The following is an 18,115-nucleotide window of genomic DNA, read 5'->3' as shown; positions in this document are numbered from 1 at the left end:
AAAGTTAAAATGTGCTTGGTTAATAGGATGAAAATACTGATAAAGGTAACCTGCTCAAGATTCTTTATAACCTGACAGATATGCTGTTTTTTCATGACTTAATTAATCTTAATTTAAGCAAGTCTTGTTTACTTTAATTAGAATGTAATTAACTCTGGTTTATTTGCTATTATAGACTAATATAGTCTGATGAAATATGCAAATCTGTATTTTTACGGAATTTTTTTTCCATTTTTGGTCAGGCCATCCTGAAATGAGCTATCAAAGATATCCACCTTCTTCATCAATACATGTGTCACAAAAGGTTAACACAGCAGAGCTCTGTCAACTGTTGAGTCGCTTGTTTTTTCAAAACCGCTGGTAATATTTGGTTTACATGTCCCTAGGATGACCTTAGTGAGATAATTTCATACAGTCAGGAAATACTTAATTTTGTATCCATGTCTATAGTAGCTTCAGGGACTTTGGCCCTATGTTTCATGTTTTTGGGCCGCAGCTGACAGAACTTGGAAAGCCCTACTTCACTTGCTGGATTTTCTTTCATGCTAAATTGTTAAAACTCACCTGTTCGGAAAGCAGGGTGCACTTCACTGTGGAAGTACTCCTTAACCAAATCCAGCTCCTATATATTATTCTACAACATATAATAATAACCAAAATATATAATAATAGCATTGGGAATAGAAAAGCTTGTTCCCATTTCAGGTCTCTCTATCTATCACCTTTTGCCTTGATTGTCTCTGAGCAAATTCTTGGCCGCAGTTCAGCATTCTAGGCCAGGCAATTTGGCTGTAGGCCTGATTATGAACGGGTGGCCATTTCTTCTCTTGTGAAGAGTGCTGTCATCAGATCCATCGTACATTTCCTCAGGTGTACTGCCTTGTTTCATCTCTCCACTCTGTCTTTATTCACACTTCTTCCCAAATGCTATCATGTCCTATGGTAATAGGCAGACGTGGGAAAATATAGAATTTTAAATTTGCTTAAGTTTGTAAATATTGCATTTGCAAGTGTTACAAAAAATTTAACACAAGTTGGACATCATTATTTATAATTTATTTAAGGTGAAGTACTACGAATTACGTCAAAATTAAGTTGTGGTGTCACTTTCTTGAAACTTTGCACAAATATTCTTGGAAGTTGTGCAAGTGCAAAAATGAAATAAAAAATGGGGGTCACCACGCTTGTTTTCATGGAAACGGACGTTAAAATGGCGTCGTTAGAAATAAATAAAAATGATATAATTCACTTAAACTAAAGAAAGCAATTATAAAACGCTTAGCAAATGAATTAATTTTAATAAATACCAAGAATTTTAATAAATACCAAGACTTAAGATCCATATCTATCGAATGTATAGTTTTCATGATGTTTGTAAAGAAATTTTAACATAAGTATCGATTACAAAATGACGATATCGAAATTATATCACTACATAATTTTCGAACTTTCTTCCTGTCGCTTTGAATGGTGTCATTTTGACCAAACTTGGCGAATAAACTCCTGACATAATACCATTTAGTTTACACTTTTAATAAAAGGGTGTCACCACGCTACTTTTTACAATATCTCCAGGTGAATGGGTAATTTGCGCCATATAAATGGGAGAGAAATGTTAATTTTTCACTCATATTGAATAAAAACCAGCTTCCTAGGGGGTCAAAATAGGACAAGGTTCTATGTCACATGTATTTCTAAGACACTGGGTCAAAAAATTAGGTAAAAGGGCAATTTCAACAATGACAGGTGATGTTAAATACATGCGCTACAAAATAACCCACTTGCGGCAGGCTGGAGTTAAATCTGCGCAGAAACGTTCTAAAGCGTGTGCGCGTCCGAATTCGTCGCCCTTTACCTTAAAACAATCTTAGTGAATGTTTCATTCTACCAATTACATTCACTTGAAACTTAAGCTAATCAACTTAGAATATTTTGTCTGATACATTCAAAACAATGTCCAAATGTATGATTATAATCATTATTTCACACAGAATGTGACAAAAAAAACCTTTGCTCATTGTTGACTTTTAGATAAAGTTAATCTTACTCACTGAATTGCTTTTTCTTCAAAAGTGGTTGTGCTGGAAAACATGGCTCTTGAATAACTGGGTTTTTAGCTACTATAGACTATAGTCTATAGAAGCTATTGGGATGGGTATCCGTCCGGCGTCCGTCGTCAGTCTGTATGTATGTATGTATGTATGTATGTATGTATGTATGTCCGTTTGTGAGGCGTCCGTCCACTCAAATATCTTGAGAACCGCAGTGCTTACTGATTTGATATTTGTTGTGTAGATGAAAAATATGATTTTGAGAAACTGTTTTTTTAATTTTTCGATATTGTTGAAAATAGGCAAATTAATGCCAAAAAAGGTGTTTTTGGTAAAAAATCTTCTTCTTCATAACCGCTGGTCAGACAGCTTTGTTATATTTGGTATACAGGTCCCTAGGGGTAACCCAACTTAGATTGTTCAAATTGTGATGAAATATGCAAATGTGTATTTTTAAGGAATTTTTTGGTCATTTTTGGTCAAAATTTGACTTACATTGTATGTAATTCTTGTACTGTATAAACCCTATCAATTCACCCCGAAAAAAATAATTAATATGATTTTAAATAATTGAATTAATTAGGAAATCATCAAAGCCAAAATAATTTTAGTGTAGAATTATCAGAAAGTTCAACTTTTTTGACAGTTCATAGTGAAATGCTTACCATCTTGGAGGATTAAAACATGTAAAGGCAACTTTCCTGAATCCCAACTTTGACATATTCTGAACCGTCATTTATTGTGCCCTGTATGTTATCTAAAAGAAATTGCTCAAAAAAGTCAATAGAGATAGAGATAGAGTAAGTTCTAATTTGCATTTATGGTTGACTTGGTAAGGATAAATAAAATTACTTTTTGAGGAAAAAAATAGAGTGGTCAATTAAAAGAGTGGTCAAAGTGATAGGGTTTTTATGGTAAGCTGGGCTGTAAGATTCCTCATGTGCTATTTATAGCAATTATGCAATCTGTGTAAACAGTGCAATGAAAGTTACATGATTTCTTATAATGCTTTTGATGACCTTGAACTTCTTAAGTTTCAAACATTGTTCTCTTCAGTGTGCTTTCTCTGAGTATGTACAGTCTCAACTTATTCAACAGAACTCACTTACAATGTTAATCAAAGATATCCACCTTCTTCATCAATACATGTGTCACAAAGGTTTATATTCTCTACATAACACAGCAGAGCTCTGTCAACTGTTGAGTTGCTTGTTCTTTCAAAACCGCTGGTCAGACAGCTTTAATATTTGGTTTACAAGTCCCTAGGATTTTATACAGTAAGGAAATACTTAATTTTGTATCCATGTCTATAGTAGCTTCAGGGACTTTGGCCCTATGTTTTGGTGTAGGTGCCAATATTGGGGATTGTGGGGCTTTTTCTCTTATCTTGTGTTCTTCTATCCAGGCAGATAATACCTTCACCATGCACTCCTGTTTGAGAAAAATAAAGCTTTTTTTCAATTAAAGATTTACAACGAAATATTCACGTTGATGTGAGGTATGGGAATTAGACACGAATGCTGTAAGAAGTGGATGGGTAAAACATAATGAACAGCTTTATATTGTCATTGATCATGAATTGTACTGTAAGCAACTAAAAACAATTGTAATTCGGGCTAAGTCTCTACAAAATGACTAACAAATGAAAACACAAACACATTCATAACATAAAGAAATTATAAATAATGTTTCAACTGACTGAGCTTCGAAAATAACAAAGTTAGAACATCATTCAACATAACAGATCAAATGTACTCACATCGCAGTCCATCAACCATGTCTACAAGTCTTTCCATCATTCTGTTTTAAGCTTTTTGTTGTCTTAAAAAAGATCGTCCCGCTCTTCAATGATCAAACTTCCATTCTGCATTAAAAAGAAAAGAGGTATGAAAATTAGACGGGGCAATCACTAAATTACAAGCCTTCGGACACAATGGGAGACATAATCAGACTACCAGCATTCAGTGTGCAAAACCCTACGATGGTGATCGAGCCCAGCACTTTCAAAGTTGGTGTGAAAATTTAGGCTGAAATTATACCTTTGGTAGTAGTATGAGGCATATAATTCTCTATAATTAGAGAGTCTCACTGCAGTCCAACGACACCCCATAATAGTGTCCCAACTTTTCGCCACACATACGTGTACAGCTCAGTGTCAAATCCACCTCCCGCATACTCCTGTTACAATCTGTTCATGTATATTTTGAGTGCCATGAAACAGGTTACGTAACTCAGCATTGCAGTCCTCATAGGAAAAGCATGATGTACTCCACGATTGGCCAAGAGTGAGCACAGAATAATAAAGACAGAAAATTTCTGAATTCAGATGCCTTCCAATGGGTTACATCAGATATTGCTCTGGGAAGACGGGTAATCATATGTGGAGGCTTAATGTGTAACAGGCTGGCTTCAATTGTTTTAAGTTTGTGACCAATATACCACGGGAATTCTTTGTACTTGACATCAGTCCACAAGGTAAGCATTAGCTTCATAATTCCCAGACATACACTGTGCATGTAGTCAATACATACGCCTCTTATCATATCAAACTTGGGTACAAAAAGGAACCAGCTTAAAGTCATCAACAAGTTCCTTTCTGTTACATAGCTGTTCCTTTTTCTTATAAGCCTGCTTCCATGCTTGATGTCGTTCCCTCTCTTTTCCTCTTTTGCATGCTAATCCGCGCATGGCTTTTCTGTTTCATTTCTTTCCAATACTTCCGCCTTGTTCCTGTTTGTGTCGAGTTAGGACACATCTCTCCTTGGTTGTCCTTCCATCAGTGACATTTTCAGCAGCTTTTTCCCTTTCATGGGATCTTCTCTGCCTAATTCTTGCAGTTTCTCTGTCTCTCTGTTTCTGTGCTTCCTGTTCTATTCCTTCATGCAACTTTGTCAGAGCCTCATACTGTTTATACTTCAACCACTCTTCTGTGCATTTTTAGCTCCTCCGTTTTATAATACTGAGGGGCTATTAGAATTGAAAACCAGTATGGCAGCGTCAACTTTTACTTCCTTCTGTCAAGATCAAGCCAATTAACTTCCGTCTGGCGGCGTCAACTTTTACTTCCTTCTGTAAAGATTTGGCTGTAAACCAGTACGCGGAGTATGTCATGTGAGTGCAAACCTGTAACAGGAGTGCAAGTGTGATGTACGCCCTCTGTCGTTGCCTTTCTCATCCAAAAACGAGGTAGCCTTGAACTTAATTAGGCCTTACCAGTGAAACGTCTCATGTTTGCCTAAAAAATGACAATAATTTTTAGCTCATATTTGGTATTTATATAAACACGAAAAAGAGCTTATATGGTGAATCGGTGGTGTCTGTATGTATGTACCGGTATGTGTATGTATGTACGGATGCATGTCCATCACACACAAAAGCTCCCATACCGCCTAAGCTACCATCTCAGTATTTGGCGTACAGGTAGATGCAGGGTTTGAGATGTGACGTTGTTCAAGGTCAGTGGGGTATCCTGTTTCAGTCATTATACTGTTAGTCAACATTTTCTAATGCAAGTTCAAAGTTGTAATCAAAAGCAGACAACCGATGGGAATTGGTCGATGATAACTGATAAATTTGAACCTTGGAAGGAGTAAATATATGCAGTGTACTGATTAAAAATCAATATTATGGTCAGAGGGATAGGTGGTAAATGTTATTCTTATTCTGTTTGTGTGGTGAAGTGATCTGATATAATCCTTCATTACTCATCTTATTCATTCTACACATGATTTCACCTGGCTGGTCCCAATTGTTGTAATGATTTACTTAATCAGTGATGACATGACAGCTTTTATATGTCTATGCAACAAAATGATTGAAACTAATACAAATAAACTGAGTCTGTTTTGACAGTATGGTGCATCTTGATATGCCTTCTTGTGGATTGAAATCCCTCATCAGTGCATGGATTTCCTCCATGAAATATTTCCTAAAGTTAGTCCACTACATAAAACATAGCCTTACAACTCTTTTCTACAAATTTACACCAAATAAGACCACATTATTTTCAGTGTCTTCAAAATTGTTTTACAAGGTATTGGTTTGGTATAAGTCATTTAAGGTTGCAGACTAAAATATTGGCTTATAAAATAGAAAAGTATGGGTTCTCCCACTTTGAAAAATGGTTTGATTAGGTAGTCTCTAGGGACTTTAGCATGAAATTGCAAAGCTATCAGATAAACACCATTTAGACGAGAGCACTTTTTGACCGAAGTTGACAAAAATTGCTCCAAAATTACAACTTTTATTATCTCACTGTATGAAAAGATCTGACAAGTCATCCTAAGGACTGTATACTGAATATCAGAGATATTTGACAAGGGGTTTTGAAGAAAAAAAATATATCTCCAATGACAAAAATTTAGAATTTGCAAAGCTATCAGATAAGCTATGGTAGATTTATATTAATCAATGACATTCTAATAATCTAATAATTATAATTCTGTAGTAATACAGAGTCCATTCACTTCTTTGAGCGTAACCATTCTTTTCTTGGATACGAGGTAAACTACTGCATCCTTCATCAACACATTTGAGATGTAGTCTACAACAAGCCTGAGTGAGGAAAATAGAAATATAGACATAATATTGATACATTTAAGCATATTTCTTTCACCCATGAAAACTTGTGGTAGATTAAAGAATGTCATAAAATGTATGATATCATGATAGGGCTTAGCCCATCAACTTGCGCACAGTAAAATTTGAAATGTAATTCAATAGAATGTAATAGTTCAATGGTCATATGAGTTCTGTGTTTTGATAAAAAATATTTGTTAAAATACTCTTATTTATCACTGGTGTTGATGACCTACCCTGCTTATGCGTGTGGCACCTTGCTGTTTTTGAGTCTGATTACCAAGCATACTGTGCACCAGGATGCTGATGTTTAAAACAAGCCGTTATGGCTGCCTTCCAACAATTTTATATTATTTAAATGACAAGATTGGTAAATGTAAACAATAGCAGTGCTATCACACAAACAAATGCTATGTTCACAAGCTAAATATTGTTTTTTCAACATTCTTTTTGTTAATAAAATAACAACTTACAATGGACACATATAAATAATGAAAAGAATTATCAAAAGTAAGCATTACAGGCCCTCTAAATTTGGAGAGCTGTAATATAATAACTTACACAATTATCCCAAAACCCATTCACCGATACAGCTCAAGATGTAACTACAAAATAGTACACCAATGTGAGAAGCAATAAATGTACATAATACCACAACTTACATTGACGTTACTTTCACATTCCTCTTCCGAAAAGGCATTGTAATAGCATTCAAAGATGCTGCCAAAATAAATAAAAATTCTCTATTATGTTACAATACACACCGTAATAGGCACCATTTCATATTAAAAATTACTCTTTTTTAATCCTCTATTTTCAACAGAAATGCCATAAACCTTCAAAAGACACAGTTTGTTTTACTTTGCATATAAAAAAATGATATCAGTCTTGGTTATATATAAGTGGAGCTGATAACAGTTACCCTAAATGGACAGTGACACATATGATGTGAATAAAATATCACTTTTAACATGGTGATCATTTCCTGCTTTTTGCAGGTTACTTCTGAACATATTTTGCAGTACATGATCATCATACAAGTTAAAATGCCTCATATTCAAAATGTAAGAACTTTATTGCCAAACAAAATTGTACTTTTGTTTAAAAGCATTTAAATAAAATAATGTGAAAATTTAAGAAAATTTGCCCTAGCCAGTATGGAGTTAAATTGTTTTGAAATCTTGAAATTGGAAGAATAAAAGAAGCCAGGAAATTGGGTGATTTGCAAACATTTGCATAAATAAACACTTCTTTATCGAGCAACTTACAACTTCTTGACAACCTTGAAGATGAACCCAATCAACATTTTAATCTTAGGTTAACAAATAAATAAAAGTTGAATGAAATTTTGCAAAACAGTGATTTTGGAGCAAAAGAAAACTTGTGTCGGGTGCAGTGCCCCTTAAATGGCCAAGTTTTATACCATTGCAAAGTCTCCCTGCAACCAGGTGACACATTGTGACTCAGCATACTCCAAATGCAGATGATTGCAGTAAATTTAGATTTGAAAACTTGAATCACTTTGTGATAGCATACAAAGATTGAAACCAATGAGAAAACTCAGAAGTCAAAGCCCTATATGAGGGTAAGAGGGATGCATAGCAAAGTCTCCTGCAACCAATTGACACATTGTGGCGATCAGCATGCTCCAAATGCAGATTCCTGCATAAAATTTTGATTAGACAAGTTAAATCAGTTAGTGATAGCATTTAACGATAAAACCAATGAGTAAACTGAGAAGTCACACCCCTATTAGGGTAAGAGAGATGCAACACAAAGTCTCTGTGCAACGAGGTGACACATAATTGTGACTCAGCATGCTCGAAACGCAGATCCTGCAAAAAATTTTGATTAGACAAGTTAAATCAGTTAGTGATAGCATTCAAAGATAAAAAACCCATGAGAAAACTTCGAAGTCACAGTCTTAGCAGAGTAAGAGAGATGCACACAGTCTCCCTGCAAACATCAGGTGACACATGAATTAATTTATTAAAGCTTATACAGGAGAACACAATGACAATAAAGACAAACATATTTAGCTGCCTACCTGCACAAGGCACTGAGGATTTTATGTGGGCCTGAATGTGTCTTTTTACTCTCCACTTGTATTTCATAGGTCTATCTTCTCTGGGCAAAGCTTGCAGAACATATCTGCTTCTCTTCTAGACCTGGTTCCGTCTGACCTCTGAATTTTAAAACCGCCTGCATGCTAACACCATAGATTTATGAGAAATCGTATCCTTGCATTGTGTTACAAGCCTACAATCAAGAATCGAACAGATAACTATACTTGTACTCACTTGTTTTCGAAATGGCACAAATGAAAAATGTGCTTTGTTATATTTTGATCACGAGAGCTAAGACGAGGCACGCCATGTGAGCATATACCGGTACACTGCAGTGTTTAGGGTTTGCCCTTGCGCGGACGTTCCACTCTGACCTTTGACATCTGATACATAACCAAATATGGGTGTGTCGTAGCCACGTAGCAACCACATTACACTTTTTGCAACCAGATGACATGACTCCCTAACGTGCGCACTCCCCTGTCAGCTTTGGCCAAGTTATGATGATATGTAACTTAATCATTAACACGTCCAAATATCAGGGATAATAGCTGTGTTGTAAAGGCAGGTCTAATATGCAAATTTTAATCAGGCCATAGGGTATACAGGGTTTCCTCTATAATATAGGAAGGAAAGGGTTAACTTCCGTCTGTTTGTCCATGTGTCATGTAATAAACCGGTGCATGGTGGGGCCAATTAATAACTGGCTGTCAACTTCAATGTGTCGTATGATAAACTGGTGGGGTCAGTCAATGGTTCAGGTAAGGTATGTGAGGGCAATTATGAGCTATGACAACAATAACCAAAAGGGACTTGGCCGATTTAAACCTTTCCTTAAGGTCACTGACTCTACCAGCAACCTGTTACAGACTGCCAAGCTGATGTTCTAATGACACTCCATTTCCGCTTCTATAGGCGGTATATGCTTTGTGCAGCAGTGCGTGTGGTATCGCCTCCCTTACGGAATGGCTTCTGGCATCTAGTTGTGCTTGCTAACCCACAACAGCTTTGACACCAAGCTGCAAATGGCTTATAACCTGCTTATTCATATTTTAAAGGGGAAGTTCACCAAGGATGATTTTTACATATGTGGTAGCTCTGTGGTCATTTACCCAGGAAAAACTATTTTCACCATTTATAACTCGCAAGATTTTTTACAAAAACGATAAAAATAGTACAGGAAGTTGCCCATGTAATTTGAATCATGGGAAAAAGCTCCAAGCTTGGAGCTTGCATAATGTGATATGGAAGGCACCATCTCCAGATGGTATGGCCCCCACATTGTCCACTCACAGTAACACAGTAGTAAACAGCAACACAAAATCTGACAGTGGACAGTTTATTATAAGTGAATCATCGTTTATGAAAGTATACTCAGTATAAACAAAAGTTATGTAAATACGCACAGCCTGTTTAAGCATGGGTGAGTGGGCAATGGCATACCCATGGGAAAATGGTCCCTTCCATATCACATTTGCAAGCTCCAAGCTTGGCGCTTTTTCCCATAATGCAAATTACATGAGCAACTTCCTGTACTATTTCCATCGGTTTTTGTAAAAAATCTTGCGAGTTATAATGGCGAAAATAGCTTTTCTGGGGTAAGTGACCAAAAAGCTAGCACATATGTAAAAATCATCCTTGGTGAACTTCCCCTTTAAGTAAAAAATCTGTACTAGCACAGTTCAGCGGTATATACAGGCCGCTGTGATTTCAGACGATATGCCACAAAAATTGTGGGGTAAAAGGTTTCATGGTATAATGCTGCTATGCATGCTTCTTTTGCTACCCCCACTCCCCAACCACACCTGCATTTGTTCCTACCGGTTTTATACAAGCCAGGAGATTACCATACACTTCACACCTTCATTCGTTTTAAGGGACAGTAGCTGTGTAACTTATGATGTAACTTATGATGTTGTGCCGAGTTAACTTCTCACTTTACTCACTTGGCAACATAGGCAAAAATCAAGACATATAATTACAAAAAACTCAATACTGTCTTTTAAACAAAAAAAAACACTACATATCTTCACGATAATACCCCATCGTTTATTTTTATATGTAAAACAATGATGTTGGTACACTAGGCTGGACCACTAAGAAATTAAAAGAAAATCAAAATTCAATAATCTTATGCCTCTATGTCTCTACAATGATCTATATGTCCAAGCCTTCAGGCAATGCTGTTGTATTCTTGCAAAACGCGTCCCAACTTGACTGATCTCTTACATGTTTGACACCTGTGGTTTATAGCAACGTTGTCAGTTGATTTCATGTTGAATTTTCTCAAACCAAACACATAAATGAGAAAGAAATTCCCATGGTGCTGGTAGAGAGCCTTAACATCCATATTGATGGCACATTTCACAAGGGAGTGAGTATCTTGTTGAAAATGGTTTGTGCTGCCGTGTGGAATGTTGTATCCAGAACTTTTTCTGTCACCCATGATGGGTAAGCAATTAGTCTGTGTAAGAGCAATAAACACAAACATTGAACATTAAATTTGAGAAGTATATGACCATGAGCAACTGTATATTTCCAAAAGTTATCCGTCTTAATAAGATGGGAACTTCAAAAGTAAGAAGGTATAACTTTATTTGTCATATGCCACACACCCAAAATATACTTATAATAAAAATAATAATAATAATAATGTTTATTGCGCAACAACACTCTTGAGAAGTGTGGTAAGGCAAAAATACCTGTACAGTTCAACGATACAAGGATTAATAAACACTGGTTGTAGCTGCTGCTGGGGGAGAAGTAAAGTACTTGAAATATACTTAACAAGGGGTAATTTATCTGACTGACTGAAGATGTAAATGAACCTCTCTTTCTGGTCTAAGTCAACAAAACCAGGACTGCACATAGTTATTGAGGAAATTAACATCTCTCTGTAAGTGCTATATTTTGGACAGATCATTACATAATGGAATTCATCCTCTACTGTAGATTTACAATACTTACAAAATCTCTCATTTGCAGGGACTTTTGGAATTGATCTCCGACCTAATTCAATTTGTAAGTTGTGATCAGAGATTCAAAGTTTTGTAAGCCACTTCCTATTAGTAAAATTTCTTATATCCAATAAGTAATTTTCAAAGTGAAAAGAAGTTTTAAAGTCTCTATATGTTCTGAATTATTACCCAATCTGTATGTTCCACAAATACACATTTGTCAATATTGGAACATGCATTCTTGACCTTTCCATTAATAGCCTTGATTTGATTATTCAATAACTCATATTTACCATGAAAAGCTGAAGGCTCATGGCGCTGTCTATCGCTGATATCGGTAGGATTTGATGGAATGGAGAGCACAGTCCCGTACATGGGTTTCGCTGGACCCTGATTCAATGGAGTATTCAACGCGACCGCGGGAGGCAGAGGACACACAGTCTTGTTATTGGGTGCATATACCGTGGTTGGAGAATTACCCTTCAAACTGTAGCGACGATCAGCAGTAGGTGATGGCGAGTCTCAGTTACACTCGCATGACCAGTTGCTTGACTGCCGTCTACACTTTGATCAACAGATGACGTCACGATGGGTTGCCGAACTATTTCATTCACAGATAGATATTGGTAAGACAGGAAAGTTTCTCCAAATATGCTGGAATTCAAAAAAGATACGACGTGTGGTCCGAAGTACCCTAGCTGGAGAAACCTTGGCTATGGCTGATGCGGTAGATGCAGGAATATTCATCTCAACGCTGTATGCAGAGCTTACTACTGGTAATCCTGATCTGGTATTCTACCATTATCGTGTGTCACTGATTGCAAATCATTGTATGAGGCTGTGAAGTCAACCAAGCTAGTCAGTGAAAAACGACTACGTATTGAAATCAGCGGATTGAAAGAACTTCTTGCAAACAACCAGATCAAGAAATCCGTTGGTCTGAAATTGGAAACAGCTGGCTGATTGTTTGACCGAGAAAGGAGCTTCTACTATGTTTTTAATGAACACACTGGAAGAAGAAACCTTAACGTGTAAAAAAAATAACTTCTGCATGCCAGACTGAACAGACACCTTTGTATATATGTTCCTGTTGACTTTTGGATTATTACAGTTTATGCACTTTGACTTTTGGATTAGAAAACACTTTTGACTTATGGATTAGAAAACAATAGAACAGATGTCAGTGCTGAGGAGACAAGTCAACACGGAAGACATAAGTTGCGTGTAGTACTGATGCCCGTATGATGTTTTTAACTCCGTGATTAAGGAAAAGACATGTATATTAAACCATGGATGTAAAAGGAGATTAAACTCCATGTTAAAGTAAATACGTTGTACCTAAAAATGGCTGTCGGGGCAGCCCATTTAGGATTGTATCGCCAACAAAGCTACATGCAGGTGGTTATTAGGGTACTTTGTGCTTGTACCAAGTTTGAATAAATTCAGTCCATGCACCTCTGAGAATCACCCACAGCGAACATTGAGACGGAGCTCAAACCATAATTCCCCCCCCCCCCCGGACTTAGTCCACATGGACTAAAAATGCATTGAGACACAGAATTGATGTAAACAAATGAAATTCAACCTCCATCCTATTTGTCCCAATGTTTGCCAACATTAAGGCAAGTTATCAACATGCAGGTACCACATATATTTTTATTTCAAGGTGAACCTAATTACCTTCATACAACTTTGTAAATAATGAAGTCAGCGTGGACTGCTTGTGGACTGGGATATTTTGTGCTGGCAGTTTCTCTTTTAAATGGGTCACATTACCTTTAGCACATCTTATCATAGAATTAAGTGTGCATGGGCGGAGTTTTTCAGGTTCACCATTCTCCTGATTTTGAAATTTGTTCTTGCTTGAAATGAAAATTAAAACAATAAAATTTCGCTTGCAACTACTGTTCCTCTGCTTGAAAATCTGAGGAACAATTTTCTTTTTCTTTCTGGCTTTACATACCTTTTTGCCTTCTTGTTGTTGGCTAGTTTCAACAGTGAGGGCACTTCAAACATGGATTTTCTGTTTTGTTCACACCTTCATTAGAGATCAAACACTGTTTTTGATAAGTTATCAATTGATGATAACATACTTTGGTAAACAAACTGCAAGCAGAATATGAACATTTATGTTGATGTGATTTTAGATTTGAAACACTACATCATACATGCAACCAGCTACTGACCTTATTACTATAATGCTGTTTATAAACAAAATTAATGTATTAACATCTTACCGTCTGCAGCCTCACAGACTTCTTATACAGCAACTCCATCTACAGTATCATCTGCAATTGTTTCCACTGAAAGAACCATTATTGTAAGTAAATAATGCAAAATAAAAATAAATTGTGCAGAAACATTGAAAGCAATAATTGAAAGGTCATAATTCTTTTTCAGTATTCTTGTTGTGTGTATCAACCAAGGTTTTGTGGTCTACTCTCTAAATCATGTTGAAATGTCTAGTACTACACTACAGTTTACATCTATTCAAACTATAGAAAGTCCCCAATGACCCAAACACTGTAATGGTAGGGTAAAAACTCTTCAGAGAAGCACAGAGAGGGCTCAAGGCGAAAAAGGTAAGAGTGTCTTATCAAACAAAGTTGGCAAAAGACTTAAAATCTTTCAATATTTCATCATTCAAGATAGATAGAGAAATGGCTTACGAACATTCAGGCTTAAAGCAATGCTACTGATTTTTCACGGCCGCCAGACTGTCACATTCGGATAGTTTTCAATCGGATTCGAACCCACAACATACGGCATCAGTCGCCTAGCTGAAAGGCCACAGACAGAACCATGTCTAGCAATAGCACACATTTTGTGCTTATGTACACTAACCCTTGAGCGCTGTAATATTTCCCACCAAAATTTTAGTGCAAAAGTTTCCAGTTTTTATCACAACTGGAAGTTGTGATATAGAGGTGGTTTCAACCGGTGTTTGATGTCGTCCATTTCCGTAAATGACAAAAAGTCAAAACTGCTGAACAGACTGCGTTGATATTTGGTACCGATACATAGACTGGTTCCAAGGTTCCAATTCCGAAAATTGAGCCAAACGGAGCAGATGTTATATAGTTTTGGGAAATTTCTAACCCCCTTTTTAACTATTTGATTTTAGGGGTCTTTCATATATGTAGTTTTGGAATGTACACCAATCCTGCATTGTGGACTGTTTTATGAGTTGTGGAACAGAAATGAGTTTTGATGAATGTTAGAAATATGCAGGATGGCTGATTCAAAGTATAAGAGATTTCTATGCTCTTTTGGGTATCAAAAGCAATAAAAAAAACATATTTCATAGTTTAGATTCTCACTTTTGAGATGACCCTAAGCATTTGTTATGTAAACATCCTTGAGTCAATATACAGAGTTTGACATTCCTGAGATTAAGTATCCACGACCTCACATGTCACAGTCTTTCACTACCATGGTATGGCCCAAACCCATTGTTATCAATGGTGAGTGTGGACCTGTCTACAGGAAATTGGGGTGAACAGGTTACACAATGCCGTTACAAGTTGTAGGTTAGTTATCAAGGTAAGCACCAGCATAGAGTCCTAAGCATGTCCATGTGTTCTCACAGGAAATTACAGGGAAAAAATTATTTGAGAAGTTTCTATCCTTTAAATAGAAGTATATTACAATTTAAACCTGTAATGGATGGATTGCTCTCAAATTATCTGAAACACAGTTATTGCCCATTAGCAACAAATCTATAGCAAGATTTATGTAAAGTTCATGAACTTACACAAGGTATTAGACAAAAGATGACCATGACTTTGCTACTTTTCAACATTTATTTCATTCAGATTTCCTCAGCTTAGTAAATAATTTGTTATCTTAATTACTATCAACTTAGCTTTACTAACTTATTCTAACCTCATTATTCTTACACTACTGTTATACCTTATAACCACAAAATTTCAAGAGATGCATATATGATTGTCACTTAACAAACAATTTACAAATATGTCTTCTGCTTTTTTCTCCATATACATATACATGTCCCTTTTCTCATAAAAATGGACTTAAATCGCAATGTGAAAAATAGTCTTTCAGCTGTATGTTGCTCATTGACTTCGTGGTCTGTCTAATTAGTCCCAACGGACACCGTCCGGGGGGACTTATAGGTTTGGTCATGTCCGTGTGTGCGTGCCTGCATCCGTGTGTGCATCCGTCCGTCTGTTCACGCAGATATCTCAGACATGCCCTGGTCAATTTCTTTCAAACTTTGCACAAGGATAGTACCCTACCCCATACAGATGCACGTGGATTTGTTTCACAATGCGATTAAGTTTGGCCATGTTAGAGGACTTTTTAGTTTACACCACCATAGACTACCATGTATAAGTCAGCTGTCTATAGAATCCCATGTATAAGGCCAAGTAAAATAAAAATTTAGTTTCTCATCATATTCATATTGCAAAAAGGATGCAGTGACACAGTTTGTAGTCCCCATGGATGAAGTCCAGGGCCTTATAGATTGGGTCATGGTGTCCAGGTTATTGTATTCGTTCGTCCATCCATTCGTCCCTCCGTTCACGCAGATATATCAAATATTTTGACAAAATCTCCCGTGACCTTGGTGACCTTTGACCTCAAATATACATATTTGTCCATAACTCAGTAGCCACAAGTGCTACACCCTTTATATATGGTATGATGGGACACCTTATGACGCCACATGTTGTACCTCATTAATTATGTGCATATCTAATTTTGAGCGTGCCAATAGAGCTAGGTCTGATTTTTGGTATATAGGGATGACTTAGCAATTCAATTTTTTTGACAAAATGTCACATGACCTCAGTGACATTTGACCTCAAATATACATATTTGTCCATAACTCAGTAACCACAAGTGCTAACACCCTTCATATAGGTATGATGGGACACCCCATGACGCCGCATATTGTACCTCATTAATTATGAGTAGTTTCACGATGTGCCAGTTGTGATAAGTGCCATTGGCGCTATTTTTTATATATATGTATTGTAATAAATAGAAATATGGGGTATCTCTGTTTTTTTTAATTTTCACTATGTAGGTAAACCTGTTTTATGGTTACAAACCTATATCAGTATCAGTAATACGATTAATTTCTTTACTGTGGTTTTCTTCAATACTTTCTTGAAAATCCTGATAATGAAAAAATACCAGAAAACAATCTATTGAAAACAAGAGATACACATGACCCATAGTCCGTGACGTGGATACGGCCATCTTTGATTGCGCGATGCAGTGGGATTGTTTGGGGCACTGCTATTGCCGTGCAACATCAGCGTATGTGGTAGTACATACGTTTGTTATTGTCCAAACGATCGACCGGTCTGTAAGCGCGGGTTTCTTGTTGACGTGAAATAGCAGTCTAAACGATAGAGAATTTTTAGATATTTGGTAAAGATGGGTGGTGGTGATCGCTGTGCTGTTTTTAAGTGTAACAATGACAGAATATACCAAAATAAATAAGTGTATGTTAGCATTTGTTTAGTCTGAAGGCGTTAGACTGTATAGCGCTGTTTTCAACAAATTATTTTAAACTTCGTTTTTCTTCCACAAAATGTCACCTTAACTGCCTAAAAACCAATGCCTTCATCATGTAGCGTTGACATGTTGACCACTAGTAAAAACGCAGTTAATATTTAAGTAAATAATATATATGAAAACCTTTATTAAGAAAGCGCCCAACAACATTAGAATGCTTACTGCTATTATTATTATTGGTATACTGGTTTCACCGAGAACATGTCAAAGTTTTTGCATGACACTGTACATATGGTAAGATACATTCAAAACCATTTTCTAACCAAATTTTACCTGCATATTTCTTGTATAAGCTTTGTAAGAAATATCAATGCATCTTGGACACTGAAATGTAACATCCATTCATCAATGATGTGTGAATTTCGATGAAAAGAGACATAACACAGCCTTCAGTTCATGGAACCCCAAAAATAACTTTTACAGAAGATAATATATGTAAAATGAAGTTAAATGTGAATGCAAAAACAACATTTAACTTGGTTTCATAATCTGTGATGTTTGTGATGATTATCCAATAGGAAATAACATGACCAATCAAACAGTGACAAAAATATTCTTAAAACAACAACTGGCGACATTCATACCAAGCAATTAGAAAGTTGTTTCTAAAGGAACATTAGCTGAAAATGTTGAATATTTTTTTCAAAACTTTGTCCTGTATGACATATACAGTTTCTTGTTGTACTCCATATAAACACTTCCAACAAGTGACATTTCTTTCCCACATATATTTTCACCAGAATCTGACAACAGTTTTCAACTTGTTGAGAATATGCTGCCTCAATTGTTGATTGCTGATCTAGGCTTCAAAAATGTTAACATATCAGGCTTCTGGCTTCTAAAGCAAATTCCAGCTAGGACCATTTTATCCTTATGAGTTTATCCTTGAAAGGGAGTTCATTTATAACTAACA

General features: G+C 36.2%; 1 long non-coding RNA gene across 1 annotated transcript; it reads right to left on the bottom strand.

Annotated features, from left to right (window-relative positions):
* Window positions 1-2,581: 2,581 nt before the first annotated feature.
* LOC139128382 (uncharacterized) lies at window positions 2,582-13,694 on the bottom strand. Its single transcript, XR_011551277.1, has 3 exons — window positions 13,616-13,694; window positions 3,811-3,915; window positions 2,582-3,482 (listed from the first exon to the last, which is right to left on the bottom strand). It is a non-coding gene; the product is annotated as an uncharacterized lncRNA (long non-coding RNA).
* Between the last annotated feature and the right edge of the window lie 4,421 nt (window positions 13,695-18,115).

Source organism: Ptychodera flava, unplaced genomic scaffold (genome assembly GCF_041260155.1).
Source record: "Ptychodera flava strain L36383 unplaced genomic scaffold, AS_Pfla_20210202 Scaffold_51__1_contigs__length_905262_pilon, whole genome shotgun sequence".
Lineage (NCBI taxonomy): Eukaryota > Metazoa > Hemichordata > Enteropneusta > Ptychoderidae > Ptychodera > Ptychodera flava.
This window is presented reverse-complemented; position numbering and strand designations above follow the sequence as displayed.